We start from the raw sequence: 13,139 nt of genomic DNA, 5'->3' as shown, positions 1-13,139 counted from the left end.
TAGAATACACTAGGGAAGGGAGAGGGTACAAGATACATGATCATGTGATTTGGGCTGGTTAGGTAGGCCAGTAATACAAGTACAGGCTGTCATAGGAAAGGAGCACACAATCATGTAGAATACACTAGGGAAGGGAGAGGGTACAAGATACATGATCATGTGATTTGGGCTGGTTAGGTAGATCCAGTAATACAAGTACGAGGCGGTCATAGGAAAGGAGCACTCAATCATGTAGAATACACTGGGGAAGGGAGGACCCTGCCAGAGGCTTAAAGTCTAAGGGGTGGAAAAACTAGGTAGGGCTCAGGGCAGTTTCTAGGCTAAATTGCTCCCAGGGCGAGGGTGTAAAAATTGCGCCCCCTTCCCCCCACCCTGTGGACTCGGGAACCCTTACTCTTTAGGGACAGTCACACAGCCACAGGTCACAAGTAGATCTGCCTACATACTAGTGACCAGCCGCTCATCCAGGAGGAAGCAGAGACCAGGAAAACACACAGGGGAAGAGAGCCCGGAAAGCCGACTCCTCCATGGGTGCCGCGCACTGACAGCCTGCAGTACCGCTACAGGACATCAGGTGTCATCACACGGTGGTGACTGTCTGCAGTACCGCTACAGGACACCAGGTGTCATCACGCCGTGCTGATAGCCTGCAGTACTGCTACAGGACGTCAGGTGTCATCACATGGTGACAGCCTGCAGTACCGCTACAGGACATCAGGTGTCATCACGCGGTGGTGACAGCCTGCAGTACCGCTACAGGACATCAGGTGTCATCACGCCGTGGTGACAGCCTGTAGTACCGCTACAGGACATCAGGTGTCATCACACGGTGGTGACTGTCTGCAGTACCGCTACAGGACACCAGGTGTCATCACGCCGTGCTGATAGCCTGCAGTACCGCTACAGGACATCAGATGTCATCACGCGGTGGTGACGTGATGATGACTTGACGTCTGACGCAGGCAGCCTAGGAGGAGTCAAGGAAGGTGAGCGCGCTGGTAATCTTTATCTTTCCATTTGGCTGCACCATGCGTCACCAGCTCCCTATCGGTTATGTCCCTCTGCCTGCAACCCCCTTCTTCTACTTGCCGGTCTGTCGCCTTGCCCGCACTTTCCAAGAAACGGCCTTGGTAGGGCTGTAGAATAAGTATTCAGTAGAGAGTTACTGTGTGGTAGGGGGTGGGGGGGCCATGTTGAAGAGGGGGGTTTTGAGGGCTTGCTTGAATGTGTTGAAGGAGGGGCAAGTCTGATGGGCGGTGGAAGGGAGTTCCAGAGGGTGAAGGCGGCTCTTGAGAAATCCTGCAGAGATGAACAGATTATGCAGATTTCGGTTAGTGGGTAATTTTGGTCTGAGCTGTAACTTCCCAGCATCTCAGAGATGATGAGACACGCAGCTAATCGCATGACCTACATCCTGCAATCTGCATAAAACTTCATTACCACATTTATCTGGCTGCTGGAGCGGCTACATAACTAAATATTCATGCAGAAAAGGCTCCAGTACCGTGACATTCAGTACACAGTAAGACTTCTTTCACTTGCTTGTTAAAGGGACCCAGGTACATAAATCCATTGCTATTTCCTAGAAGCGGAGGGTTTACTAAAAGTACATTGGCTGCTTCTTACCTGTAAACATTTTCTCTTCCTAAACCCTAATCCAACCATCTAACATTGTGTCGAAATCTGTGTACAGCATGGCAGGATCTGCAGGTCTTCCCCGCCTCTCTCCCAACTCCCTCCTCGCCACTCCCTTCTGATGAGTCATGCTGTCTGCTCTCCCCTTTGCTACCTCCCTCCTCACACCTCCCTTCTGATGAGTCATACTGTCTGCTCTCCCGTGCTTACTTCTCCCTCACCCCTCCCTTCTGATAATAAGTCATGCTGTCTGCTCATCCTCCTCACCCCTCTCTTCTGATGAGTCATGCTGTCTGCTCTCCTCTCTCCACCTCCCTCCTCACCTGCATGCTGTGTGCTCTCTCTGCTAACTCCTCCCTCACCCCTCTCCTGATGAGTCATGCTTTCTGCTCTCCTCTCTGCTAACTCCCTCGTTACCCCTACCTTCGGATGAGTCATGCAGTCTGCTCTCCTCTCTACTATCTCCCTCCTCACCCCTCCCTTCTGATGAGCCATGCAGTCTGCTCTCCTCTCTGCTAACTCCTCCCTCACACCTCCTTTCTGATGAGTCATGTTGTCTGCTCTCCTCTCTGCTAACTCCCTCCTCACCTCTCCGTTCTGATGAGTCATGCTGTCTGCTCTCCTCTCTGCTAACTTCCTTCTCACCCCTCCCTTCTGATGAGTCATGCTGTCTACTCTCCTCTCTGCTAACTCCCTCCATACCCCTCTCTTCTGACGAGTCATGCTGTCTGCTCTCCTCTCTGCTAACTCCCTCCTCACCCCTCCCTTCTGATGAGTCATGCTGTCTTCTCTCCTCTCTGCTAAATCCCTCCTCACCCCTCCCTTCTGATGAGTCTTGCTCATGCCACAGTGTCTTTGGTGCAAGAAGGGATTGGGGAACAGTGTATTAATGATTACTACTATTCAAAGCATCTGTAGAAGTGATTACAGGACCATTAACCACCCTGGCGTTCTATTAAGATCGCCAGGGCGGCTGCGGGAGGGTTTTTTTTTTATTAAAAAAAAAACTATTCCATGCAGCCAACTGAAAGTTGGCTGCATGAAAGCCCACTAGAGAACGCTCCGGACGCGTCATTCTGATCGCCTCCGGCGATTAGAATTAACAAGGAAGACAGCAATGAGCAGCCTTCCTTGTTTTGCTTACCTCGTCGCCATGGCGACGAGCGGAGTGACGTCATGGACGTCAGCCGACGTCCTGACGTCAGCCGCCTCCGATCCAGCCCTTAGCGCTGGCCGGAACTGTTTGTTCCGGCTACGCTGGGCTCGGGTGGCTGGGGGGGACCCTCTTTCGCCGCTGTACGCGGCGGATCGCGGCGCTGCGGCGGCGATCAGGTAGCACACGCGGCTGGCAAAATGCCGGCTGCGTGTGCTGCTTTTTATTTCATGGAAATCGGCCCAGCAGGGCCTGAGCGGCAGCCTCCGGCGTTGATGGACGAGCTGAGCTCGTCCATACCGCCCGGCTTAGAGCTAATACTGCAGTTGAGGGTGGGCCCCTCTGCTCCAGAGCCCTGCACCCCCTGTTGCTATAACACTGGGTAAAGTGGGGGGTAGCCTTTATTGGCAGCTGTCAGGACTAGAAGCAGAAGAGCAGATGGGTATTGATGGAGAGTTGAGGGTTACATATTTATCACGAGTTAAATACTTATTTATTTATTTTGCAAAGCAGATCTCAGGCAAAAAATATTAAACTGAGCTGCAGTTACAAACTGACTCTGGTGGCTTCACCTATAGATTAACCCTCAATTCCTAACAGATATTGTTCCAGGGAGACCCCAAAATTCCGAGTAGAAGGATGACAATATTTTGCAGGTCTGCCTAGCTTGGAAGCAGCTTCGGATCCCACCGCCTGGCCCAAGAAACGGCTTTGCATTCCAAGGACGGAAGAATGAATGACAGAACATTCTGCATGGAGCAGGATCTCTGAAATGAAGAGTGGTGACAGAGCCGGCTGGTCTGCCGGAAGGATTGTCCCCAGCAGCAGATTTCTTAATAATTCCAGGAGCTGCAGTCTAGGCAGGGCTTCCATCACAGCTGCAAATTAAATACATTTCCTTCTTCCCTCCAAATTTTGCATAAAAATAGTGACTGTATTCATGAGCTGTGCGGCTGCTGCACTCTCTGACTTCAGAGTCCTTCAGCTGGGCTATTTTAAGACGTCTGCTACATCCACAAATAGAGGGATGCTTCTTAAAGTCGCCACACACAGTACAATATTTTTAATTTTGTTCCGGTCTGAACAATTCAATTTTTTTGGGGCGTGGAGAGTTCCACAATTTCAAGAAAAAAAATATTGTAAACAGTGAAAAAGGTGGTCGGAATGAAAAACATCAGGGCTAGTTCACTATGCTCAGTTCTGCTGCAGAATAACTCTGCATGTCAGCTCCCTGTCTATACAATTCTATGGGCCTGTTCACAGTACTGCGCTGTAACCGATCACGTTATTTAGGCTTTGGTCTATTGTCAGTCTCCAGCCTCTACTGACTGCTGTGAAATGACTTTTCATCATTATGCATTTTCATAAAACGACATGTTTCACTGTGACATTTATCACCATCTCTATACATCAGTCATCGATGGCCAATATCGTTGTGGTGGGTTAGCACCCTCAACCTCCAGCGCTGGGTGCCCATTGTGAATCCCAGCGAGGGCACTATCTGCACAGTTTGTATGTTCTCCCCATATCTGCATGGGGTTCCTCCAGGCACTCCAGTTCCCTCCACATTCCAAAAACATACAGATAAGTTAATTGGCTTCCCCCAAATTGGCCCTAGACTATGATACATACACTACATGATATAGACACATGACTATGGGAGGACTAGACTGTGAGCCCCTCTGAGGGACAGTTATGTGAAAAGACAATATACTCTGTAAAGTGCTGTGGAAGATGTCGGCACTATATAAATACTAAATAATAATATCTCATGCAATCATCATTCTCTGTTTAGCATTACAATGATCACTGAAAATCACATTGCTACTTATACCTGCAGTTACTACACTTTATTTTGCAAATACTCATTGACTTCTGTTTATTCATTAAATAAACAAGTGCAATATAGTTACATTTAATATATATATACTGTATAAATACCAAGGGATGAGCAGCACAAACCAAATTATATGCAATACTATGCAAAGCATGCACGCAGCACTGGAGACCCCCAGTCTCCATAAGAAATATATAAATACAGAGGTGCTGCAGCACACAACAGGAAAACAGTGACAGGGGCTCTTGGTTACGCTTTAACGCGTTTAAGCTCACCAACTGCGCCAAAGTGTCCCCGATCTGGTGAGTCCTACTCTAACCAGGCAAAAATGCTAGTTTTTTTATCAGCGTTCTAGTGGGAACCATGCCAAAAGCCCAATGTGGTCAGCTAAATGGGAGAAATGAAATTAAAAACACCTCACCATCTACTAGCTACTGACTGAACTATGAGCACTGCTCATTTATATGCTTAAAGTGAATGGGAACCAGTTTTTTTTTATTCCTAAGAATAAAGCACAGTTCAGCTTTCTTTTTTTCATTCAGGTTGTTCCCACTTACCCCCTCAGTTTCATCCTAATTGCTGAGAAAACCCTCTTATTGTATTTGACCGTTTCGGTCGAATAACTCTTTTTTCATGAGGAGGCAGAGCTTCGTTCTCCTGCTCTGTCACTCCTCTGTCATTTCTTGCTTCCCTACTTCCTTTCCCCGCCCCTCAGAGCCCCCGGGCCCCCCTGCAGAAAATGTGAGCGGGCCCCCCTCCCCTCCGCCCCCCCCCCCCCCCTAGGGCCCACTCGTGGCCGATTTGGGGGGCTGGAGGGGTCGCACCATGAGGGGAAAGCTATGGCCACATTCGGCGGGGAGAGGGGAAGGTCTAACGGCCGTTTCGCACGGCGGTGCTTCTTTCGAGGCTGATCGGAAGAAGTACCGCTGTGCGAAACGGCCGTTAGGCTACCGTTTTTGCCCTGCACCCACCACCGCCACCATTGATATGGTAGGACATCCTCCTCTTGCAACTGTTTGAATACACAAGATGTTTGCACATGACGATTTTTCTACAGATGATGATGTTTTGTACCTACCTTTTTGAATGTCACAATTTTTTGATATAACAATGGTGATTTTATTCACAATCAGAAAAACCATTAAAACAGTTATTACTGCAGTGCCTGATTCAACTGTTTTTCTTTTTTGATGCTTTGCCTGGTTAGAGTAGGTCTCACCAGATCGGGGACACTTTGGCGCAGTTGGTGAGCTTAAACGCGTTAAAGCGCAACCAAGAGCCCCTGTCACTGCTTTCCTGTTGTGTGCTGCAGCACCCTCTGTATATACATACATATATACATATATATACACATACACCCACAAATACATATGTACACCTACTCTTTTATAACTCCACCCTTCTTGTTGCAATACAAACAATAAATAAAGTTTGTTGAATGTACTGAATGGTTACATATAATTTATTCTGGTTGAATACAATTTGACAATCTATCACACACCATACAATTCATGTTAATGTTGGTTTGAATTTTCCAAAAAGTACAACTCATCGTTTTCATCGAATTGCAGTAAAATCTAACAGAAAAATTGTAACGTGTGTAGCTACCTTCGTAAGTCTCTTCTCCGCGGCAGTCACCAGGTGTAGAGGTCCGTTCTGGCCGGATCTCGTGTCCTCGTAGCGATATGGAAGGAGAGATGAATAAACAGGTAGTGTGAATCCACTGAGGGGTGTCTCAGACCACGTCAGGCAGAAGCTACGTTCCTACGAGAGTTCATGTTAGCAGGATTTGTACTAATTGTGCAATAAATCTTGGATTTCAATCTGTTCATGTCAGTCTTTCCTGACACAGAGCCGTGTTCAGCCAAAGCATGACAAACGCAAGAAGACGCTTCACCGACTTCCACTGATCCAATCACCTCTGGGGCTTACAAGACTGAGGATACCGATCCCGTTACCCCAAATACACGACAAATGCAAGAAGACGCTTCACCGACTTCCACTGATCCAATCACTTTTGAAGCTTACAAGACTGAGGATACCGATCCCGTTACCCCAAATACAAGACAAACACAAGAAGACGCTTCACCGACTCCCACAGATTCAATCACTTTTGGGGCTTACAAGACTGAGGATACCGATCCTGTTACCCCAAATACACGACAAACACAAGAAGACGCTTCACCGACTCCCACAGATTCAATCACCTCTGGGGCTTACAAGACTGAGGATACCGATCCTGTTACCCCAAATACACGACAAACACAAGAAGGCGCTTCACCGACTCCAGCGGATCCAATCACCTCTGGGGCTTACAAGACTGAGGATACTGATCCTGTTACCCCAAATACACGACAAACACAAGAAGACACTTCACAGACTCACAAACACAAGAAGGCGCTTCACCGACTCCAGCGGATCCAATCACCTCTGGGGCTTACAAGACTGAGGATACCGATCCTGTTACCCCAAATACAAGACAAACACAAGAAGACACTTCACAGACTCCAGCGGATCCAATCACCTCTGGGACTTACAAGACTGAGGATACTGATCCTGTTACCCCAAATACACGACAAACACAAGAAGACGCTTCACCAACTCCTGCAGATCCAATCACCTCTGTGGCTTACAAGACTGAGGATACTGATCCTGTTACCCCAAATACATAACAAACACAAGAAGGCGCTTCACCGACTCCAGCGGATCCAATCACCTCTGGGGCTTACAAGACTGAGGATACCGATCCTGTTACCCCAAATACACGACAAACACAAGAAGGCGCTTCACCAACTCCTGCAGATCCAATCACCTCTGGGGCTTACAAGACTGAGGATACCGATCCTGTTACCCCAAATACACGACAAACACAAGAAGGCGCTTCACCGACTCCAGCGGATCCAATCACTTCTGGGGCTTACAAGACTGAGGATACCGATCCTGTTACCCCAAATACACGACAAACACAAGAAGACACTTCACAGACTCCAGCGGATCCAATCACCTCTGGGGCATACAAGACTGAGGATACAGATCCCATTACCCCAAATACACGACAAACACAAGAAGACACTTCACAGACTCCAGCGGATCCAATCACCTCTGGGGCTTACAAGACTGAGGATACCGATCCTGTTACCCCAAATACACGACAAACACAAGAAGACGCTTCACCAACTCCTGCAGATCCAATCACCTCTGTGGCTTACAAGACTGAGGATACTGATCCTGTTACCCCAAATACACAACAAACACAAGAAGATGCTTCACCGACTCCAGCGGATCCAATCACCTCTGGGGCTTACAAGACTGAGGATACCGATCCTGTTACCCCAAATACACGACAAACACAAGAAGACACTTCACAGACTCCAGCGGATCCAATCACCTCTGGGGCTTACAAGACTGAAGATACCGATCCTGGTACCCCAAATACAAGACAAACACAAGAAGACGCTTCACCAACTCCTGCAGATCCAATCACCTCTGTGGCTTACAAGACTGAGGATACTGATCCTGTTACCCCAAATACACGACAAACACAAGAAGACGCTTCACCGACTCCCGCAGATCCAATCACCTCTGTGGCTTACAAGACTGAGGATACCTATCCTGTTACCCCAAATACACGACAAACACAAGAAGATGCTTCACCGACTCCCGCGGATCCAATCACCTCTGGGGCTTACAAGACTGAGGATACTGATCCTGTTACCCCAAATACACGACAAACACAAGAAGACGCTTCACCAACTCCTACAGATCCAATCACCTCTGTGGCTTACAAGACTGAGGATACTGATCCTGTTACCCCAAATACACGACAAACACAAGAAGACGCTTCACCAACTCCTGCAGATCCAATCACCTCTGTGGCTTACAAGACTGAGGATACTGATCCTGTTACCCCAAATACACGACAAACACAAGAAGACGCTTCACCGACTCCCGCAGATCCAATCACCTCTGTGGCTTACAAGACTGAGGATACCTATCCTGTTACCCCAAATACACGACAAACACAAGAAGATGCTTCACCGACTCCCGCGGATCCAATCACCTCTGGGGCTTACAAGACTGAGGATACAGATCCTGTTATTCCAAATACACGACAAACACAAGAAGGCACTTCACCGACTCCAGCGGATCCAATCACCTCCGGGGCTTAGAAGACTGAGGATACCGATCCTGTTACCCCAAATACACGACAAACACAAGAAGATGCTTCACCGACTCCTGCAGATCCAATCACCTCTGGGGCTTACAAGACTGAGGATACAGATCCTGTTATTCCAAATACACGACAAACACAAGAAGACGCTTCACCGACTCCCGCAGATCCAATGACCTCTGGGGCTAACAAGACTGTTGTGTATTTGGGGTAACAGGATCGGCATCATCAGTCTTGTAAGCCCCAGAGGTGATTGGATCTGCGGGAGTCGGTGAAGCATCTTCTTGTGTTTGTCGTGTATTTGGGGTAACAGGATCGGTATCCTCAGTCTTGTAAGCCCCAGAGGTGATTGAATCTGTGGGAGTCGGTGAAGCGTCTTCTTGTGTTTGTCGTGTATTTGGGGTAACAGGATCGGTATCCTCAGTCTTGTAAGCCCCAGAGGTGATTGGATCTGCGGGAGTCGGTGAAGCATCTTCTTGTGCTTGTCGTGTATTTCCAATCACCAATCACCTCTGGGGCTTACAAGACTGAGGATGCCAATCCTGTTACCCCAAATACACGACAAACACAGGAAGATGCTTCACTGACTCCCGCAGATCCAATCACCTCTGGAGCTTACAAGACTGAGGATACCGATCCTGTTACCCCAAATACACGACAAACACAAGAAGGCGCTTCACCGACTCCAGCGGATCCAATCACCTCTGGGGCTTACAAGACTGAGGATACTGATCCTGTTACCCCAAATACACGACAAACACAAGAAGACACTTCACAGACTCACAAACACAAGAAGGCGCTTCACCGACTCCAGCGGATCCAATCACCTCTGGGGCTTACAAGACTGAGGATACCGATCCTGTTACCCCAAATACAAGACAAACACAAGAAGACACTTCACAGACTCCAGCGGATCCAATCACCTCTGGGACTTACAAGACTGAGGATACTGATCCTGTTACCCCAAATACACGACAAACACAAGAAGACGCTTCACCAACTCCTGCAGATCCAATCACCTCTGTGGCTTACAAGACTGAGGATACTGATCCTGTTACCCCAAATACATAACAAACACAAGAAGGCGCTTCACCGACTCCAGCGGATCCAATCACCTCTGGGGCTTACAAGACTGAGGATACCGATCCTGTTACCCCAAATACACGACAAACACAAGAAGGCGCTTCACCAACTCCTGCAGATCCAATCACCTCTGGGGCTTACAAGACTGAGGATACCGATCCTGTTACCCCAAATACACGACAAACACAAGAAGGCGCTTCACCGACTCCAGCGGATCCAATCACTTCTGGGGCTTACAAGACTGAGGATACCGATCCTGTTACCCCAAATACACGACAAACACAAGAAGACACTTCACAGACTCCAGCGGATCCAATCACCTCTGGGGCATACAAGACTGAGGATACAGATCCCATTACCCCAAATACACGACAAACACAAGAAGACACTTCACAGACTCCAGCGGATCCAATCACCTCTGGGGCTTACAAGACTGAGGATACCGATCCTGTTACCCCAAATACACGACAAACACAAGAAGACGCTTCACCAACTCCTGCAGATCCAATCACCTCTGTGGCTTACAAGACTGAGGATACTGATCCTGTTACCCCAAATACACAACAAACACAAGAAGATGCTTCACCGACTCCAGCGGATCCAATCACCTCTGGGGCTTACAAGACTGAGGATACCGATCCTGTTACCCCAAATACACGACAAACACAAGAAGACACTTCACAGACTCCAGCGGATCCAATCACCTCTGGGGCTTACAAGACTGAGGATACTGATCCTGTTACCCCAAATACACGACAAACACAAGAAGACGCTTCACCAACTCCTGCAGATCCAATCACCTCTGTGGCTTACAAGACTGAGGATACTGATCCTGTTACCCCAAATACACGACAAACACAAGAAGACGCTTCACCGACTCCCGCAGATCCAATCACCTCTGTGGCTTACAAGACTGAGGATACCTATCCTGTTACCCCAAATACACGACAAACACAAGAAGATGCTTCACCGACTCCCGCGGATCCAATCACCTCTGGGGCTTACAAGACTGAGGATACAGATCCTGTTATTCCAAATACACGACAAACACAAGAAGGCACTTCACCGACTCCAGCGGATCCAATCACCTCCGGGGCTTAGAAGACTGAGGATACCGATCCTGTTACCCCAAATACACGACAAACACAAGAAGATGCTTCACCGACTCCTGCAGATCCAATCACCTCTGGGGCTTACAAGACTGAGGATACAGATCCTGTTATTCCAAATACACGACAAACACAAGAAGACGCTTCACCGACTCCCGCAGATCCAATGACCTCTGGGGCTAACAAGACTGTTGTGTATTTGGGGTAACAGGATCGGCATCATCAGTCTTGTAAGCCCCAGAGGTGATTGGATCTGCGGGAGTCGGTGAAGCATCTTCTTGTGTTTGTCGTGTATTTGGGGTAACAGGATCGGTATCCTCAGTCTTGTAAGCCCCAGAGGTGATTGAATCTGTGGGAGTCGGTGAAGCGTCTTCTTGTGTTTGTCGTGTATTTGGGGTAACAGGATCGGTATCCTCAGTCTTGTAAGCCCCAGAGGTGATTGGATCTGCGGGAGTCGGTGAAGCATCTTCTTGTGCTTGTCGTGTATTTCCAATCACCAATCACCTCTGGGGCTTACAAGACTGAGGATGCCAATCCTGTTACCCCAAATACACGACAAACACAGGAAGATGCTTCACTGACTCCCGCAGATCCAATCACCTCTGGAGCTTACAAGACTGAGGATACCGATCCTGTTACCCCAAATACACGACAAACACAAGAAGATGCTTCACCGACTCCCGCGGATCCAATCACCTCTGTGGCTTACAAGACTGAGGATACAGATCCTGTTATTCCAAATACATGACAAACACAAGAAGGCGCTTCACCGACTCCAGCGGATCCAATCACCTCTGGGGCTTACAAGACTGAGGATACCTATCCTGTTACCCCAAATACACGACAAACACAAGAAGATGCTTCAACGACTCCCGCGGATCCAATCACCTCTGGGGCTTACAAGACTGAGGATACAGATCCTGTTATTCCAAATACACGACAAACACAAGAAGACGCTTCACCAACTCCCGCAGATCCAATGACCTCTGGGGCTAACAAGACTGTTGTGTATTTGGGGTAACAGGATCGGCATCATCAGTCTTGTAAGCCCCAGAGGTGATTGGATCTGCAGGAGTCGGTGAAGCGTCTTCTTGTGTTTGTCGTGTATTTGGGGTAACAGGATCGGCATCATCAGTCTTGTAAGCCCCAGAGGTGATTGGATCTGTGGGAGTCGGTGAAGCATCTTCTTGTGTTTGTCGTGTATTTCCAATCACCAATCACCTCTGGGGCTTACAAGACTGAGGATGCCAATCCTGTTACCCCAAATACACGACAAACACAGGAAGATGCTTCACTGACTCCCGCAGATCCAATCACCTCTAGAGCTTACAAGACTGAGGATACCGATCCTGTTACCCCAAATACATGACAAACACAAGAAGACGCTTCACCGACTTCCACTGATCCAATCACCTCTGGAGCTTACAAGACTGAGGATACAGATCCTGTTATTCCAAATACACAACAAACACAAGAAGATGCTTCACCGACTCCAGCGGATCCAATCACCTCTGGGGCTTACAAGACTGAGGATACCGATCCTGTTACCCCAAATACACGACAAACACAAGAAGACGCTTCACCGACTCCTGCAGATCCAATCACCTCTGGAGCTTACAAGACTGAGGATACCGATCCTTTTACCCCAAATACACGACAAACACAAGAAGATGCTTCACCGACTCCTGCAGATCCAATCACCTCTGGGGCTTACAAGACTGAGGATACAGATCCTGTTATTCCAAATACACGACAAACACAAGAAGACGCTTCACCGACTCCCGCAGATCCAATGACCTCTGGGGCTAACAAGACTGTTGTGTATTTGGGGTAACAGGATCGGCATCATCAGTCTTGTAAGCCCCAGAGGTGATTGGATCTGCGGGAGTCGGTGAAGCATCTTCTTGTGTTTGTCGTGTATTTGGGGTAACAGGATCGGTATCCTCAGTCTTGTAAGCCCCAGAGGTGATTGGATCTGCGGGAGTCGGTGAAGCATCTTCTTGTGCTTGTCGTGTATTTCCAATCACCAATCACCTCTGGGGCTTACAAGACTGAGGATACAGATCCTGTTACCCCAAATACACGACAAACACAAGAAGACGCTTCACAGACTCCAGCGGATCCAATCACCTCTGGGGCTTACAAGACTGA

The 13,139-nt window shown here is 48.4% G+C and overlaps 1 protein-coding gene across 2 annotated transcripts in view; it reads right to left on the bottom strand.

Moving 5' to 3' along the window:
* Nucleotides 1-13,139, bottom strand: part of ZMAT4 (zinc finger matrin-type 4) — a 761,540-nt gene that overhangs the window by 667,236 nt on the left and 81,165 nt on the right. The window contains exon 1 of one of the 2 annotated variants that reach the window (XM_068255195.1): nt 6,234-6,254. The exons of the other annotated variant lie outside the window; for it this stretch is intronic. The gene's annotated coding sequence lies outside the window, so the exon portion shown is untranslated. Of the gene's footprint in view, nt 1-6,233; nt 6,255-13,139 lie in introns of those variants that run through there. 2 annotated transcript variants of the gene reach the window in all.

The sequence above is a fragment of the Hyperolius riggenbachi genome, chromosome 10 (genome assembly GCF_040937935.1).
Source record: "Hyperolius riggenbachi isolate aHypRig1 chromosome 10, aHypRig1.pri, whole genome shotgun sequence".
Lineage (NCBI taxonomy): Eukaryota > Metazoa > Chordata > Amphibia > Anura > Hyperoliidae > Hyperolius > Hyperolius riggenbachi.
Note: the sequence above shows the minus strand (reverse complement) of the source record. Positions and strands in the feature narration are given on the sequence as shown.